The 18,295-nt window shown below is 45.0% G+C and overlaps 1 protein-coding gene across 3 annotated transcripts in view; it reads left to right on the forward strand.

Moving 5' to 3' along the window:
* CCDC102B (coiled-coil domain containing 102B) overlaps window positions 1–18,295 on the forward strand; it is a 408,868-nt gene that overhangs the window by 151,766 nt on the left and 238,807 nt on the right. The window contains exon 2 of one of the 3 annotated variants that reach the window (XM_085604165.1): window positions 8,477–8,570. The exons of 1 other annotated variant lie outside the window; for it this stretch is intronic. The gene's annotated coding sequence lies outside the window, so the exon portion shown is untranslated. The remainder of the gene's footprint in view (window positions 1–8,476; window positions 8,571–18,295) is intronic. One more of the 3 variants, XM_085604167.1, reaches the window with a different exon arrangement.

Consider the following 18,295-nt stretch of genomic DNA (forward strand, 5'->3'; position numbering starts at 1 on the left):
TTTTTATCAGTAAAATTTCCGCTAACTATAACATGTGTGAAACCTATGGTTTTTTCAGTGAATATATATATATATATATATTCAGACGCAGTATTCATATTCTTTGCAGTACTTGCAGTTTTAAGAAACGTTTATTTAGAACAAGCCTTTGAGATGCTGGTGTGCAATGACAAGTGGATAAAATATTTGTAACACTGACCTTGCCAACATTTTCTGCAAAGTACCAAACCACATGTTTTGGAATGCACAAAACACAGTCTGAAAACGTGTACTGCCAAGATGAAACAGAGTTTCCCTAAAATGCCCGGACTACCGAGAATAATCGAACAAATACAGACATGAGCACGATCAAGCGCCGTTCTTGGAAATAAGAATCAAAAGAAAGCTTTTGGAAGCGTACTGTTTGATGTTTTCCGAGAGTTAAAGAGTAAATGCTGATTTGACTGGCATGTAATGTACCTGGATGTACTTTTCCTTTCATCCACATGTGCTGTTCGACAGAGCTCTCTGTTCTTTTCTGACAGCCTAACAGGCAGTAAGTAGTCAGTTGATGGGAAGTGAGGTCTGGTGCATAGACACGCCAATCTTCAAAGGAAAGGATATACATATAATTGGCATCAAATAGTCTGCAGGGAGTGAGGTAAACCGTGAACTGGGCGGAGAGAAGTACATATAACAAAAAAATAGCAAATAAAGTGTCACAGGAAACTACCATGAATTTCCTTTACTTTTTAAGTGCAAAATGAATATTGGACTTAAGGCCCAAAATAAAAGTGCACAAAAAAGAATATAGAAAAAGATAAATATGTAAAAGTGCTAGTATGCCATGTTGTGAATAAATATGGCATAATGTGGTGTAAGTGGTGGTGCACACTTGAAAGATGTAAAAATCAGTGTTGGCCGAGAATCCATTTGCTGTCATTTCTGACTGTTCAAGCGGTTATGGTGGTATAGAGAAACAGCAGACCTTGTGTAAATGCACCAGGGCCGTCAGTATTGCAACTACCCCCATTCACACACATAGGGTAACCAGGGATCCAATGAAAGTCCCTGTAGTCCCTACAATGCACAGGGCACCTACGCCTCCAGAGGGCGCCAAATTATTCAAGTGGGCACCCTTAAGCTCTAAGCCAATAGGTATCTATGAGTTATGTGAGGCTTGGAGCCCTCATCATATTCTGCTGGGGAGCACTTCATTTTGCATTATGCCACTGAGGATATCTATTAATGTTTAAAAGCCTTTTCTTCACAAATCCCTCCATTTTACATTGCATAATTTGCTCAGGGTATCCCTTGATTACTCTTCACCCACAGGGCACCTTAAAAGGCTGTGTCACCCGCACTGCAGCATGTTAGATGCACTGCACTATATATGCCTCTATTTCATGCATACTGGACCATGGCAACGTCACAGCATTTTAGGAGGCTCCATATCAACTGCACTGTAGCGCGTTACCCATACTGCAGCCTGTTGATGACCCCAAGAACTGCCTTACCTACATTGCACCTTTTGAGCCACTAGGCTGCCTACATTGCCGCATATTACTCATGCAGAAGCAAATGAGGTACTGTGACTCTCACTGCGAAATGATAACCACACTGTGCCTAAGAAGACATCATATCCTCTGCATTGTACCATGTGTCATCGTGTCGCCTTCTGTGCAGCAACGTCACACAGTGCACTGGCAGTGGAGTCTGCATCTGTATGAAGAGCACAGGGGCAAGCAAGTACACTGGCTTGGTTAGGCATTGGAGTGTGGACTGGAGAGATGCATTGTTTATGAATCACAGATGTTTGCCTGAAACCTACTCTTGAAGTAGGCTTTTGTGTAGGTGCTCAAAACAGACTTCCCTTGCATTACAAGTAGTGACACTTGCCCAACCGGATGAGAATTATATCCTGGTGTGGTGGGTTGGAGCCGGACAGTCAGACCTGAAGTACCAATGGCTGTAGGCAGGAGGGGGGGGCTCAAAAATCACAGGACTCATCAGCAGGCGTTCATCGCTTCTGGTGGGCTCTGCAGACAGCTTGCTATGAAGGTTGTTTAAGTAATTTCCCCATGGCTTCATGGCAAACCCAAGCAGGCAGGAATAGGTGCGCTCTTGGCCTCGGGATGGAAGGGCAGTGTTGATGTCATTATAATGATGCCTCACACCATCATCCATGTTCAAGACTGGGCTGAGGCAGGGCTGAAAAAAGAAGAGGCATAAACATTGAGGCTTAATTTTTTTGACACTGGTATTTCTGCATTTGGGAGAATATAAAGAGTCCATGATGGCAGAAACCAGCTCAAATTGGCTGATATGGATCCTAGGTCGGAAGTCAGTCACTCAGGGCAATCTATCAAACCCAATACATTTCTAAAAACTACGACCTAGGGTGATATGGATTGTATGAATCCCAGCTTGTTTGATTACCCATAATAGCTTTGAAAATGTCAAACTAAAGGAGGATAAAATCACAGTTTCTTTACTGTTCTGTGACAGATAACTCCAGGACTTCAGCCGAATAACAACATTCTGGATATCCAACCTTCTGTCACTTTTGATAAAAAAGGGTACATCTACTGGATATGTGGTCCTATTACTCAGAAAAATGATAAGCCTAAACATAAATCATGTGAAGACCCCAAGAACAGTATACTGACAGTATAGCAACTTCACATGGTACAAATGTTGGCCTGTTCCTGTCTATCATGATATGGCCCTCTTTTAAAGTACTGTTTTTCTTAGTAGATGTGTGGGGGCACTGGGTGGTGGACTTTTGCTCTTCATCAGAAATTCCACAATTTCCCATTAAGGGGATTCTTTTTTCTAACAAAAGTTTGATTTGTGATGACATTTTATTAAGTAGTGTTGTTCACACACACTACAGGCCCGGGGACTGCACTAGGTGCACAGTTTTCAGAAATGGAGGACCTTGGTAGTATTATGTAGGTTCTGGCTAAATGCAGGACTATATTATGCTTGCTTTTTTTGATTGCATGCCCTTCTTTTATCTTTCAATTGCAAATCAGTCTCTGCAAAAGCACTTTTTACAAAAACATGTTCAGATTTGCCAAGCATAATGGGTAAGTCACAATTCTGAATCTTTCAAGTAAAACCACACTCCTAAAATCAGATTTGTGAGGGCAATTCAAACATACCTCATTTATATTAAAAATAAATGTATTCTCATTAGAGTTTCCATTATCAAGTGACTTGGGCTATCATAGCCTTCTGAACAAACTACAAATACTATACATGTGTGCAGCACACAATTCTGAGCCCCAGCAAAAGCCCAGATGCCTACTGGATTTTTGTAGGATAAGAAAAAATCCAACTGGCATCGGTCTCCTTGGGAGGAGATGGATCTGTGTGTCTGCGCCCTAGAAAGGATACAAATGCTTATTGGAGTTCTTCATAGGAAAGAAAAACATGACCTATCTACCTGATGCGGCACAGATGTGTGTTCATGCTCCAGCAATGAGTCAGAGGCTGTTAGGATTTTTCTTAGCGTGAGACACAAACTTATGTGTCTGTGCCTGGAAAAGAGCCTTTCGCAGATTCAACTATTAATGTGTTACAACTCAGTGCATAAACTAAATTTAGCTAGGTTTAAATTGGGGTGAGGGAGTTTGGTGAGGCTAATAGGAGGAACTCCATTTTCATAGGGTTTAACTTTAGGTCATGCTGGGGCATTCAGCCTTGAATATCATTCAAAACGTTTGCCACAATATTGATTTGGGTAATATAACTTTAAGATATCAGTGAATGCCATCAGAATAGATGTGATAGGAAATGTTAGTGTGGTTCAGGTGGAGGCTAGGGGCTTTACGTAAAGGTTGAAACAGGAGTGACATTGACTATAGCATTGAAACACCCCGTGTTTGATTGTGGCTGGCTTTGGAGAGGTAATTTTCCATTTTTGTAACTATTTCAGTTTACAGATGTTTGTTTAGAACTGAGAAAATAAGAAAATAGAAAGAAAGGGCAGTGGGCCCAATTCACAAAGGACTTATCAGAGTTCACGCATGAGTATATGTAGTTGTTCACCTTCCATTGTGCATCTGTTTATGCAGAATGCAATTAATAAAAAAAAGAGGAACTATCCTTTCACTCACTAGAAAAGATACTCTTCATGCCCCATTGCAAACATGCATTTGAGGTAAAGGATAGACTTATACCTGAAATTACAATTGTAATGTTACTACAAGTACGTTAAGGGTCATATGTCTTGCAATTTGTAACCTAGCATATGCAAATAAATGAGTATACAGTGATACATACATTGCATGAAAATAGGAAACAAAAATAGGAAACAGTTAAAACCTTACCTGCATCACTCACACCAGGCACCCATCCAATATAAAGCACCTAATTCAGACCATTATTAGTGTGCTACCTTCTTACCTTTGCGCTTGTTTTGGAAGAAGATTTATGCCAAATCCAACAAGATGCAGATCATCCCACTAAAAGGGAAGAGAAACTTTACTGAGAAGGAGAGTCAGACATTGTGGTGACATATGTAATTGACTTCAAAGGTGAAGTGCCAGGTCTGCCTCCACACACCCTCAGGGAGTGGAGATGATGGCAACATTGTAAGATATCATTGAGATGAATGCATTAAAGCAGTAGAACACATATTTAAAAAAATGGCGGGATGAGAGAAAAAGTGTGAAAGACCAGTTGTCCAAGATGCAGGCGGAAGAGCTGTGCTTGGTGGACTCGGATCATGGCTCTGTCTCAGCAAGTTCAATATACATATCCTCTCAGCCATGCATCCTGACAGTTCTTGAGACCACCATTGCCAGACCAGATAATTTGGACATATCACTACTTTTAACGATATATCGAATTCTCTATAAGTGTCACCATGTTAACACACAGGAGACATGCCAGACACAAGAAACAGAACTTAAAGGCATGCACCTGTTGACTCCTACATATCAAAATATGTCCTTGGTTACACATCCACAAAAGGCACTAAATGCAGACATTGCCAAACATTCCCTTTATTGCTACAAGCCTCTGTGCAGCAGAACAGCTCAGCTCATCTCCCAGTCAGGTATATGTCAGAAATCTTAGGCCTAATTACAAGCCAAAGACAGATGCTTCTCACAAGCACCCGGTGTGCCTATTGACGTTGTATTAGTCAGCCATTGAAAATTGCGCATAAAAACATGCTCACAGTCATTCACTTTTCGTCTGTCACTGTCCCAGTTCTAGACCATCGGTTGTCAACCATTTGCCACCTGCCACCACCTTCATTGGTGTTTGCCTGTCTGTGGTGGCATGTGAACTGTCCACTGAGGCGAGATATTTCAGGGAGCATGGTAAGTCTCCCTCAACATACACAAGTAGATTGTACTGTATAAGTGGTTTTGTACTGGCAACTACCTGTAATCTTCAATGACATTTGATAACATGGAAGCTAAACAATGTACTTCTCATACATGTATGTTGCATGTGTGCGTGTCCAAATGTCTAATGTGTATATTGTCCACACACAACACTCACCCTTGTTATGACTAACACTGATGTCCCCAGCCCAAAGGTTTTCATTTAACATATGTGTGCCACATAGTACCCCAATTTGTAATTTACAACAGTTAATATTCATGTGACAATGAATATTAGCATCTGGAGATCACTAGCCCACAAAAGCTCACATGTTCCAATATGTTACCCTAGATAGACTGTATATGTAGTGGAAATATATGTATCCAGCAAATGGACACATGTCACTTCTTGTGATGTCACTGTATGTTTTGTGAAAGTTTCAAGTCACCCAAGGTGGTACTGTGAGATTAATACTTTCAATTACAATTTTAAATAGCAAAGTTGTGGCTGTATCAGTGAGGCCCTACACCACATATGGGCTTAGATCAACACAAATGTTACTGCCCCAAAATATTGATGGATGCTCTACTAAAAAAATGTCCCATCTGTGTCTGTTCACTGCTGTTGTCACAATACAAAGCCTCTCTCATGCTGTTTTAATAGGATACACTCTGTAAGAAGGACACCAGTTTGTCCATGCTATAGAGGACATTCTTTGCTCCACCAAACCTGGCAAGTAGCTAAGATGAATCCTCCGTAGGGTGCACCTCTTGTGTTTTCTCAGTCGCTCCTAGAATAGAAGTTAGTTGCTTACAATAATGTTTCAGAGTTAGATGACCACACAAATTCAGAGGCTTGGCTTGGACATGACTCACTCTCTGGGAGTATTCTTTGCAAAACAAAACTCTGTGCATCATAAACGTGAGAACATGGAGGGTCCCTGCAATCCATGGACACGTCTAGAGACCTAGAACAACCATCTACAGGGCCATACATATGGACGAAATTGACACAACCAACTATTGTACCACTAGAATTGGATGCCTTTGCACATAATAGAGGTGCACCAGGAATGTCTATAAATATAAATTAGTGATAATGGGCTCGATTCACAAAAGTAATGTGAGACAAAATCCTAACTTTACGACTTTCGGTATTCAGAAAAGGCATTTAGCAGCAGTAAAGTTAGGAATCCTAACTTTACTACTACTAAAGCCCTTTTGTGAATACCGAAAGTCATAAAGTTAGGATTGTGTCTCAGTTTAGTAGTAGTAAAGTTAGGAATCCTAACTTTATTACTACTAAAGCCCTTTTGTGAATACCAAAAGTCGTAAAGTTAGGATTGTGTCTCAGTTTAGTAGTAGTAAAGTTAGGAATCCTAACTTTACTACTACTAAATCCCTTTTGTGAATACCGAAAGTCATAAAGTTAGGAATTTGTCTAAGATTACTTTTGTGAATTGGGCCCAATGTTTGGTGGCACAATGATGTCCTGCAACTCAGTCTATACACTATAATTTACAGTCAACATTATGGAATTGGGCATTGCAGAAGTAGTTCCAAGAATTTTACTTTCTTTTACATGGGTAAACAAATATTTTACAGCTTCTATGCCCAAGCACTTGATAACGTTGTCATTCAAAGCACATTAAAGGACTTCTAAAATCTTTTTAAAAAGTGTATCTTTTTTGCTCAAAATTACGTACAGTAATTGTGAATGTTGTATAAAGGGTTCTAATAACAATATAATTAAGCAGAGTAAATGAGCCTACAAGCACATCACAAACTTCTATTAGCTAAAAACACATTTCCTTTAAAATGTGTATGCACCGTGAATGGCACATTCACCGTGGCATAATACAGTTCTCTTACAGCTAGATCAAGAGTGTTCATTTTAGGTCCTACTTCCAGGCGAGTTGGGACCGTGCCAGATTTTCATGATTTCCACAAAAGAATACATAAAATGCATCTAAATGACATTCATTTACATAATAAATAGTCTGAAAATCTAGCACGCTCCTGACTATTTATGGGACACTAATTCAGGAATCCTAGCTTAATTCCTGGCTGGACTGTGGGATTCTGGGAAAATCATTTGCTTTACTTGAGTTCCCGATGATAGAAATGAAAAACATCAGTTAGATTTATAACAGATTATAAAACATATAGAAACACTCAACATTTAATAGCCACAAATTACAGCTGTGTTCCTGGAGACTGGAGAGTTGTCCATTATGCATAACTTGCACAGAGGGCTTATGACTTATCATTTATTATTTAAACTCAACTGTAAATTCAGCATTTTAGTGAGGCAGCTCGCCTCATGCCATAGAATTTCACACTGCTATATCACAAGCATGTTATCTAAAGATTTTGTCCCATCCTGGAAAAAACAGCCACGGAATCTGTCTTGTAGATTATGCGGATATAAGAACGAAACATTCATGCATTTACTATGTGTCTGTCCTGTACCCTTGGCACAAAGGAAAATTCTTTTGAAATCATTATTTAGGAACATGGGAATATGTTCATGCTGGCAAGCCGTTATCATCTGGATAAGTGGATGTTCAGCTGCACTTGCTTGTAGGGGAGTAAATCTATTTAAGGACATTTCAAACATAGGGTTGCAGGACTACAACCTGTTCCTATAATCTGTAGCAAACGTCCGCATTATAATAGTAACCTCTGGGAGAAATTAATTATTGATGGTTTTAAAAATGTGCTGTTTTTAGAGCTATTTTACATCACAATTGTGACCGTGAATGATAATTTACAAAAAGAAAATATATATATAAAGAATATAAAATTTTTAAAAGTCAGCAAATGGAACTCAGAATGGTGTAACATCAGGGAAGCACCTAATGAACAGTGATACATTTAGTTGTAAATAATTTCTTGGTATCAATGACATTCATTTTGTACTGTTGTAATGGTTTTAAATAACTAAATACAATAAATATTCTTCTTCTTCATCTATACCACAAGCAGGTTCCCCCGGAAGATGTTAATGTAGCTCAGTGAGTACTGTGATACTGAAAATGTAGTAGAGGATAGAATAGGAGACTCCTCTGATGACTCACGAAATGCTGATTTGCTGTTTACACTCTATTTTTGTAATATCTGATGTGTCTCTTTCCAATTTCCTCCTTTCTAAGCCTGGCCACACTTTTCTGTTTCGAAGGGGTAACTAGGAGGGAGGAGAGGAAGAAGAGAGAAATAGTGCAAAGAAGGCGCAGAAGGAAGAAGGAGGTAGGGAAAAATATTGGTAGAAATTTGTAGTATATTATGGAAAATGTTTTATAAAAGACACAAATTTAACTCTTTAAAAAAAATGTTCTTAGGAGGAGAACCTTCACATTGCAGTGGTTGAGCTCACTCACTACGTTTAGAATGGTGGCTTCGCTCACAAAATGACCTATTCCTGTTTGCATGGCAGGCTGATGCGAAATAAGAACAGCCTGCAGAGATCTTTCTGTGCTCAGCATGTTTCAGTGAATAATAACAGCATGACAACTATGTTGGTTAATTCACTCTATGGAGAGAGCTGTGATTTGTCCACAGACAGTTGTAAACCCTGATAAAGTAGCTCAGAGATTTAATTCTCCTGCTGCAACGTGTATTATGCTGATAGCAGATTTGTATTTTTTGTAGGTAGCTCAGTGGGTTACTGCTTTGTCACAGAGATCACTCTATTACTTGCAGTTCTTATGATATTACCCTTCAAATGTAGCTCAGTGGACTATGGACTGGCATCAATGTGATGCACACAAACTGCAGGGCATAGATTTAGACGTGTGTTACTTTTTTCACTCCTTTGCTGTTGCTGAGCGACCTTTGACCCTGTTCACCAGGCAGGTCGCTCCCCTCACCGCCACGCAGCCCCCTGTGTGACGCTTGCCACTGCAGCTGCTCATGACCGACTGCCTGCCGAGTGCCAGTGCCCCCCTTCTCTTTTTGTACCCGTGTGAGTGCCTGCCTGCCTGCCTTCTCTTGTGACTTGTACCCCCTTTGTGCCTCCTTGTGCCCTCGTTTTACCTCTATTTTTGCCCAGTAGTGCTCCCTTTCTTCTGTTCCCGTCCCTCACTGCCCGATTCCCGCCACCGCGTCCCGTAGCTCCGCCCACTCTCACCCTATTGGCCGCCCTGCTCCCACCTCCCAGCTGCTCCTCCCTCCCTCTCCCACTCATATGGAGGCCGCGCGCAGCGGGTGCGCCGCTGGTGCACCGAAGGCGCGCCTAAGGCAAGCCCATCTGCGCCCGTCCGCGCCTGGCCCACGCCCAGCGCCGGACCCTCTGGCCCCCGCAGATGCCAGCCCACCTGCCAGACCTACGACGTCGCTGCCCTCATCGCACTCAACACTGGCCGTATCCCAGACTGCTGCCGTGCAGCCCCAAGACGCACCCACGGACCCTTCACCTGCCAGTCCTGCAAATTCTCCTGCATCCGGACCCGTACGACACCCGCCAAGCCAAGCACCAGCAGCAACCATCTTAAGTGCATCCTGCTCAACACCCGCTCCGTCCACAAGCACGCCGTAGAACTCTGGAACCTGCTCGACACCACATCTCCAGACGTAGCCTTCCTCACGGAAACATGGATGAAAGCCTCCTCAGCACCCGACATCGCCATCGCCATCCCGGACAGATACAAGATCACCCGGAGGGACCGCATCAACCAGACTGGAGGAGGCATCGCCATCGTCCACAAGAACACCATCCGCATCACGACCAACTCCGACAACACCCTCACAGCCGCCGAACATCTTCACTTCCAGATTCACACCGACCCCAAGACCACTCTCAGAGGCACACTCATCTACAGACCCCCAGGACCCCGCACACAATTCAGTGAAGACATCGCTGACTTCATCAGCCCACACGCCCTCCCCTCCGCTGACTACATCCTCCTAGGAGATCTCAACTTCCACCTGGAGAACAACAGCGACAACAACACCACCACCCTACTGGACAACCTCGCCAACCTCGGACTCAAGCAACTGGTGAACACCCCCACACATTGCGCCGGACACACGCTTGACCCAGTCTTCTCTTCCAGCAAGCACATTTCCTTCAGCCACGCTACCGGACTCCACTGGACAGACCACAGCTGCATCCACTTCAGCTTCAGAAGAACCACGACTCACCACCACCAGCAACAGGCTCCCCGCAGGAGCTGGAACAAGATCACCTCCGACCAGCTCTCCACAGCACTGAGCCAGAACCCTCCCGCCAGCTCAACGGACCCCAACCAAGCAGCCAACAACCTCTCACAGTGGATCACCAACTGCGCCAACGACCTCGCACCCCTGAAAAACCATCCCAACAGGACCAAAGGCAAGACAGCCCCTTGGTTAAACGACGACCTCAAGAACTCCAAGAAGAACTGCCGCACCCTCGAGAAAGCCTGGCGAAAAAACCCGACTACAGACAACATGAACACCCTCAAGCAAGCCGCCCGCAAACACCACCAGCTGATCCACACCACCAAGAGGACAGCATTCAAGGAACGACTGGACAACAACGCACACAACAGCAAGGAACTTTTCAACATCGTCAAAGAGCTCTCCAACCCCAGCGCCGAAAACAACGACATCACTCCCTCACAAGACCTCTGCGACTCACTGGCCTCGTTCTTTCACCGCAAGATCGTCGACATACACAACAGCTTCAGCGCACAGCCCACGCACCCAACCGCCGAACCAACGCCCCCCACCACCACCCTCTGCACCTGGACCTCGGTCAGCACCGAAGACACCATCCGCACGATGAACACTATCCACTCCGGATCACCAACCGACCCATGCCCCCACCACATCTTCAACAAGGCCGACTCCGTCATCGCACCCCAACTCCGGGACATCATCAACTGCTCCTTCAACACTGCCACCTTCCCGGAGAGCTGGAAGCATGCCGAACTCAGCGCCCTCCTGAAGAAACCATCAGCAGACCCCACCAACCTCAAGAACTACCGCCCCATCTCGCTCCTCCCGTTCCCTGCCAAAGTCATCGAGAAGACCATCAACAGACAGCTTGCCACCTTCCTCGAGACGAACGGATCCCTCGACCACTCGCAGTCCGGTTTCAGAGCCAACCACAGCACCGAGACCGCCCTCATTGCAGCCACTGATGACATCCGAACCATGCTCGACAACGGGGAAACAGCATTCGATACTGTCTGCCACCGCACCCTGGTGCAGCGCCTCCGCAACATCGGAATCCAAGAGAAGGCCCTGGAGTGGATCATCTCATTCCTCGCCGGAAGAACCCAGAGAGTTCGCCTCCCCCCGTTCAGATCCGAGGCCACCGAAGTCATCTGCGGCGTACCACAAGGATCATCACTCAGCCCACCCTCTTCAATGTCTACATGAGCCCCCTCGCAGCCATCGCACGCTGACACAACCTCAACATCATCTCCTACGCCGACGACACCCAGCTGATCCTCTCCCTCACCAATGACCCAGCCACCGCCAGAACCAACCTACACGAAGGGATGAAAGACGTAGCCGAATGGATGACAAACAGCCGCCTGAAACTGAACTCCGACAAGATGGAAGTCCTCATCCTCGGACCATCACCCTCTGCTTGGGACGATTCCTGGTGGCCCCCCCACCCTGGGCAGCGCACCCAAACCAACAGACCATGCACGCAACCTGGGCTTCATCCTGGACTCCTCCCTCTCGATGACCAGACAAGTCAACGCCGTCTCATCATCATGCTTCAACATCCTACGCATGCTCCGAAAGATCTTCAGATGGATCCCCACCGAAACCAGGAAGACGGTAACCCAGGCACTCGTCACCAGCCGTTTGGACTACGGCAACACCCTCTACACCGGAACCACAGCCAAACTACAGAAAAGACTACAACGCACCCAGAACGCCTCCGCACGACTCATTCTAGACATATCCCGACACAGCCACATCTCCGGACACCTGAAAGACCTTCACTGGCTCCCCGTCAGCAAGAGAATAACGTTCCGACTGCTCACCCATGCACACAAAGCCCTCCACAACCTGGGCCCCAGGTACCTCGACAACCGCCTGACCTTCTATACTCCCACCCGCCAGCTACGATCTTCCAGCCACGCCCTCGCCGCCGTTCCACGCATTCGAAGAGCCACCATGGGAGGAAGATTGTTCTCCTACCTGGCAGCCAAGACATGGAACTCCCTCCCCATCCACCTCCGCCTCACCCAAGACCACCTCTCCTTCAGGAAGCATCTCAAGACCTGGCTGTTCGAGCAGTAGCGGACCCCCCCTTCCCTAGCGCCTTGAGACCCTCCGGGTGAGTAGCGCGCTTTACAAATACTTTGATTGATTGATTGATTGATTGCTGTTCCAAGGTTGCTAAAAAGAGTTCCTTTGGGTAATAATACATTTTTATTAGTGTAAACAAAAAATCACAGTGCTATGTTTTAACCCCTTCTGTGCCCATGATGAGCTGGACTCGTCATGGGCCGCGGTTGCGCTGTGCCCATGATGAGTCCAGCTCGTCATGAACCCCGCCCGCTAATGCAACGGCCGGCACAGGGCGGGGAAAGGGCGTGGCACACAAGGGGTTAAATCCTGAGTCTGTGGGGCAGACTTACGAACACTATGTACTGAATTTGCATTACAAAAGTGATGTAAGCCTGAGAAAAGTGGTGTTTTGCCATTTACTTCCAACACATATCCTGAAATTGTGTTGGGAAGTCACCCCAAAGTAACTCAAAGTAGCTCTATTCTCTACTTTATGTCAAGGAGACTTACCTTGGGTGTTACATGGTGGTTCACATGTGACCATCCATAGATTTTGCTGCTAATTCCTATCTACTAATATTTGTATAAAGGGATTTTCATCAAAACCTTACACCCCATCGAGGCAGGCATAACTGTACAGCACAGATACAAAGTGGTAAAGTGTTCAACTTGTCAAAACCTACAATTTTGTACTGGAAGGGTTCATTTTCAGTAAAAAGATGCAAAGGCTACATTTACAGCATAACATCTATGGTTGGCATTACATACACACCATTGCCATGTAGTTCACAGGTGTTTTCGCTGGCAATGCAGCCTCAGGTAAGCCAGCACTAGGGAAAAAAGAAACAGCACCAAATCATAATTGATATGGATTTGTTGTGCTCTACCCTTTTCATACAATGCAGTGCAGCAACGTAGATAACTACGCCACACACCAAAGTGAAAGGGCAGAAATGCACCGTATTTAAGCAATACGTTGCATTCCTGTCCTTTCTGCATGCGCTGGTGCTGTTTTCGCAGCCTAGCGTCAACGTAGGCACCCTTGCACCATGGTACAAGCATGCCTTCTTTGCAGGTAGGATTGTTTTTGTGCAGGAGGGGGCACCTTTCTGCTCCAAAACAATCCTACGATGCATTTTCGTCTTCCCAAGTGTGCTGCAGAATGCAACACACGGAAAGAGGAAAGAACAAGGAGAAATTAACGTACAGATTTTACGCTTCCCCAGGTTTACATCGCTTTGTAAACCTGGGGCATCGTAAAATTCTACTGTTAGAGTTACTTGGGTATTGCATTGGAAAACCCACTGCAATACCCATGTAACTCCTTCATGACACACAGTAGGGCAACACTGCGATTTGCACTGCGTCTCCTTACTCATAATGTATGAGGCCACACAAAGCCGTGCAGGGTGGCTTTGCGTGGTTGCATAAATCTTTATGGGAACCCTGCATCACACATGTACCACTTTACGTGGTGCAAAACTGACACTGGCCTTTCATGAATAAACCCCTAAATAAATAATTCCTACCTGCATTGATGACATGACTCATACATCATGTAGCCCTCATTGTCTTAAGTAATTTTTCTGATACATTGATTTCCACACTTGTATTACTCACTGTCTCTGTAAATCATGTTTGTGATGTACAGTGCTCTGACACCCTACATTTGGATGAGGAGCGCTATAAAATAAATGTGAGCGTGGGGCTAAAAAGTAATCATGGCCACCATGGGATGGTGGTCGTGAGGGATTCAGTAAAGAAAGTAGTCATTTGGGGGTGTCAACAAAGATTGTCGCACTAGGCGCCACCAACGCTAAAGCCGGAACTGATTACCTAACAAAAATAAACAAGGGGTGGGAAGACGGAAGTAAGATACATCACGTTGTCTGTCAAGCAGGACCTCCACTTCTAATAATACTAGACTTAGAAATAGTCTAACTTGGCCAGGCAGCTGTTGTTTGCTGTAAAACGATCCTCTATGTTGTTGGCTTCACATTTTGTTTCAACAAAGTGAAAAGTAACACTTATGAATAATGTGCCTTGGAATGTCGCACCTCGATCTCTGATGATCTCATATGAGAAATAACCATAACATATAAAGTTTCGTCCATCTAAGCACTCCGCCTCCAGTGATCTGAAATTCGATAGGGCTAGTTCCGCGTTTGGAAACCCACCGAGGATGTTTACGCTGCCAGAATTCAGTGATGAATACTACCACCAAGCTTAACGGAACAGACTGTTGACTTTGGACAAATATCTTATTTTATTTCTTTTGTGCATTATTCGGGCTGGATTGTGCTCTGACTGTTTCCAGGTTTTTGGCTGCACAACATGAAAACTGAATGACCTGCAAAGGTCCACGGAGTACTTTAAATTCAGGAACAAACCGGCATTCCATCAACAAACACTTTTTATGTAATAGAAGCTCCCGTGCAGAACATGTCATGTTTCCTTGTTGGTTAAATCACTGAGGCTCCAACGAGTGTATTCAGTGCCTAATTTGAGCCGGTAGTTTCCGATGCTCAGCCCCGGCACTTAATCATCAACACCAGTGGTTTTCATGAGCACCATTCAAGGACACATTCATTTATGGTAGACACAGGGAGATTAAATGATTTGCCCAGAATCACAGCATGTTGAGCAGACGCTGAAACTCGAACTTTGTTCCCCAACTCCGAAGTCTGCAGATCTGGCCATTACGCCACATCCTCTCCCAGCTTTCATGGTTAGGATTTGGTTCTGTTTTAGGCGCTAACATGCAAGCTGCCTATCACGAGAGCCCCAGCACTTATTTTGTGTTACAAATTAACCACTGAGTGTATTCAAAATGTTTAATATTTCAATTTGGAAGAAGAACCACCTGCAATTCCATCAGCAAAGCCCTCATTGCTTTTTGATTCTTTATTCTTAACAAAATGGTTAAACGATTTTGCCCTGAGATAGAGTTGTCACAACCAGGATTGATGCTTTAAAAATATTAGTCTGATAACATTCCTCGCAAATATTTTGAATGAACTGCACAAAAAGAACAAGGGATACAGAAACTTTTCTTCAAAAAATCATATATAACAGCCTAAATAGCCTGTTTTCTTTCAAAGAGCTGTTCGTATTTGATACCTGTCAGGAATCTGGGTCGGAGGATCATTGGGCCGATAGGGGTACTGGGTCATAAAGTAACAACAAGTATCTTTCGTTACTGAAGTCCTGGTGCTCCCCCATAACATAGAGCCCTCTACAGGGAATCATGTACCTCTTTTTAGCACTTGACCATCATGGAAGTTAGGCAGAGCAGTCGAAGGCTTACATGGGGGATGCTATGAGCTACAGTCTCATAGGTCAGAAACACAACAAATAACACGTGTGCACTCAGAGTTTTGTCTTATGAAAAGGAAAAGCACTTTATGACACCCAATACCAAATACTGTGCAAAAATGTACAAATATATGGGAAAAAAGTAGGTGGAAAAACTTATGGTGACATCCTTTAAAAGGGTCTCAGCTAACAGTGGGCAAATTCTAAAGATATCATGGATCAGGTAAACGCCTAAATATACCATGGAACCCTTGTGTCAGAGAGAGGCAGTAATCCCAATACCCTAAGGCTTGAGTCCTGGGAACATTGCTGTTTACCTGTACCACTCGCTATGCCTGAGTTTGGGATGAGTGGGAACACCAAGCATCCGTGCGATCTCTGGGTGGGGAAAGAAGGTAGCTGACTTGCACGCTGCTACAGAACAGTACAGAAGGTGCTGAGCCAGCCAGGATCATAAGGGCTATTTACTCTCCATCACAGTTGCTCAGCATGAGCGTTGCATGTGCCCAGCTGGGGATAAGGAAACCCCAGTTGACTTATGAAAATGACTTTGCTGCAAATAAAGAGAGTAAACAACAACGAGGAAAGAAAGTGTTTACACGTGGTGGGAGAAGTTGCCAAAGGCACTGGGGCCATTTCGAAATTTGCATATTTGGTTCTGTGGTTTCCCCAGAAGGCAACAAAACCACCAAAAGAGTTTGATCAGGATGGCCCTGGCAGTGATGTCAGTGAGAGGCGGAGCTGAGGCCCCAGAGTAGATGTGACTACTGACTTGTGGATGATGCGATTTTGAATTGTCCCAGCATGCTGGGCTAACAACATACAGGGTCAACCCAGTAACCCTATGAACCAGGGTTGTAGTACTGTTTAACAAAACTATGGTTCACTCAGGAGGGTTGGGACAGGGGTGGAGAGGAGACGTGGCACTCTAGGATTGGCTAGAGGTGCCTGGCATCTGGAATCTTCCACTTCTCTCTAAAAACTCTTGCACACGAGGGAGACTCTCTCTTGCTTGGTGATTTCTCTGTGCTTCGCTGTTGAACCCTGCGACCGCAATGGACAACTAGAAGGAAGAACCCCTTGATGCCTACAAAAGACCAAGGACCAGTTAGGGAAAAGTCCTGGACTTTTGCACCCTGAGAAAGAGACGAGGAGGAAGGCAGGCGCAGGGAGCCGGAACAACCAACTCTTTGTGGACTACACCTCTTTGGAGGTGAGGAGGTCTGCTGCAACTGGCCCTGGTGGCTAGAGCTCACCGCCCACCAGGAGTAAAATGAGCCCCAAATCGTCAAAATTGGCTAGATGGGGCCTGAGTTGTGGCATTTTTAAGTTTGGCGACCTTTGATCCCCCCTTTGCCGGAGGGAGCATGTGGGGCTCTGACACCTGGACACCAATTATTCCTGGGGTGAGCCAGGGCCTGGGGATGGGACCTGGATTGACTTAATAATTTCCTCAGGGAGAGGGCATGCTCTCTACTGACCCGGGGACCCCATCCCCTGTGCTGTTTATATTGAAAGGGGGGCCTAGAACCCATCCCCGGTCCTTGAAACAAAAGAGGATGGGGGAGCCACATTGCACTCCCCCTAATGTGGTGGCCTCACACACACTCCCCGTGCCAGGGGAAGCGGGGTGGCCACTAAAGAAGGCTGCACCCTGCCCGAAGGTGTAGGCAGGGAAAGAGAAGCTGGAGGCTTCCACGGCTGCCTGAGAGCTGGCTCTGCAGGAAGGGGTGGGCTCCCACAGCTGCCCCCAATTTGAAGAGGCATGAGGGTGCCCGGGTGGGACTTGGCACCCCCCAAAAACATAGAAAAAACTGTGAGGCTGCATGGCAAGAAAAAATAAGGCAGAGGCTCTCGCCAGCACAGCGAGAGAGCCTCTAATCAAATATGCATGATCCTGGCTGTAGCACCCCATAATGCCCTGCAGGCTCTTCAAATTACATATTTGGTTCAATTCATGGTGGCACCAGGATGGCAGGGACATCACCAATAAAATTCAGTACGAGTGGGGGGCTGCAGAAGTGCCTCATCTACCCCTTACAGAATTTTTCAATTGGAAAGACCCTGTGTCTGGGGTGTTCAGGAATGCTGGACCCTACAGGGATATCACCAACATTTAAAGCACTGGCAAGGCTGGAACTGTGCTTTACAGCTAGGAGTGCAGAGGCTTTTAGGGGCTTATGCTATGGATCTATCTGTTGTGGCCTAATAACGTTGGAAAAAGGTACATGCTGTACAGCGTTCTCTAGGGGCTATGTTTATGGTTGCATGTTATGTAATCAAAATGTGATGCACTCTAGGGAATATTTTTATGTTTGCATCTTTCTGGCTGGTAAGTTTAAAGAAAGCACACAAATACATTTTTTGCTCATTTTAAAATGCTAAATTGACATAATGCTGATAATAATAACTGATACCAGTGA

This window comes from Triturus cristatus, chromosome 5_1, assembly GCF_964204655.1.
Source record: "Triturus cristatus chromosome 5_1, aTriCri1.1, whole genome shotgun sequence".
NCBI classification, from domain to species: domain Eukaryota; kingdom Metazoa; phylum Chordata; class Amphibia; order Caudata; family Salamandridae; genus Triturus; species Triturus cristatus.